Source organism: Neopelma chrysocephalum, unplaced genomic scaffold (assembly GCF_003984885.1).
Source record: "Neopelma chrysocephalum unplaced genomic scaffold, ASM398488v2 Primary Assembly neopelma1_80444, whole genome shotgun sequence".
NCBI classification, from domain to species: domain Eukaryota; kingdom Metazoa; phylum Chordata; class Aves; order Passeriformes; family Pipridae; genus Neopelma; species Neopelma chrysocephalum.
The window spans coordinates 1-1,134 of NW_020911876.1; the positions used below are offsets into that span (position 1 = coordinate 1).

The 1,134-nt window shown below is 70.0% G+C and overlaps 1 long non-coding RNA gene across 1 annotated transcript in view; it reads left to right on the forward strand.

Annotated features, from left to right (window-relative positions):
• The first annotated feature begins 69 nt into the window (after positions 1-69).
• Positions 70-1,134, forward strand: part of LOC113979442 — a 1,615-nt gene continuing 550 nt past the window's right edge. Inside the window, exons 1-2 of the long non-coding RNA XR_003537871.1 lie at positions 70-504; positions 836-903. This is a non-coding gene — a long non-coding RNA (uncharacterized LOC113979442). The remainder of the gene's footprint in view (positions 505-835; positions 904-1,134) is intronic.

The following is a 1,134-nucleotide window of genomic DNA, read 5'->3' on the forward strand; positions in this document are numbered from 1 at the left end:
CCCCCCCGGGACCTCTCCTGGGACCCCCCGAACCCACCGAGGGACCCCCCTCCAGGGGCCTCGCCCTCAGGAGCGCTGCCGTAAAGCGCGCGGCGGCGCTGTCGCTAAGGCAGCGGGCGAGAGGACCCGGGGACTACAGGGGAAGCCACGCCCCCTTTGGGGGATCAACCAATCAGCGAGCGCGCTGGAAAGGCGGGAGCTATGGAGAAGAGGAAAGCCGCGCCCTCTTTGGGGAATCAGCCAATCAGCGCTCTGGACACGCCCCTCCCGCCGGGGTCGGTCGCCAGGGAGACGCGCGGCGCCATTTGGGGCTGAGGCGGTGGCGGAGCCACTTCCGGTGGGAGCGGCCTCGGCCCGAGCCCGGCCCAGCCCTAAACCCGGCCCAGCAGGGACCCAGCCTCGTGACAGCCCCGGCCCCGCTCCCCCGGCTCGGCCCCGGCCCCGTTCCCGGTCCAGCCGCGGCCCCGCGGAGCTCCTGAGGCGGAGGTGGAGCGGGACGCGCAGGTACCGCGGCGCCGCCCTGCTTTCTGTCCTCATTCCTTCCCCCGATCCCCCCCGTTCCCTTCCTCCGTTTTCTTCTCGTTCCTCTCACCCTGGTCTCCCAATTTCTCCCGGTTCCCCCCGGCCCCGCTCTCCTGGTTCTACCCCCATCTTTCCCGGTTCCCCCCGATCTCCCCCGTTCCCCTTCATCTCCCGTTCCTCCCCCATCTCTCCGGTTCTCCCATCCCTCCCAGTCCCTCCCATCCCTCCCAGTCCCTCCCAGTGTGTCCCAATACCCCCCCCCCGGTGCGGTGGGTGCCCCCCCCCGCGGTGTGTGACTCCGTGTCCCCTCCAGGGCCCCCCCCCGGGGGCCGTGGCCGCCATGGCCGCCGTGTGGCAGCAGGTCCTGGCCGTGGATGCCCGGTGAGTGCGGGGAGGGGGCTTTTTTTGGGGAGGGGGGTGTCGATAACTGGGTCATGGGAGGGGGAGGGAAGTGGTACCTGGGTCCATTTTTGGGGGGGGCGTGGCCCCGGGATCTGGTTTTGGGGGGGGGGTGTCGAGACCTGGGGTTTCTTTGAGTGGGTTCCTGGTCCCTGGGTCCGTTTTTGGGGGGGTTTTGTGCTCCCTGGGTCCCATTTCTGACTCCTTTACCTG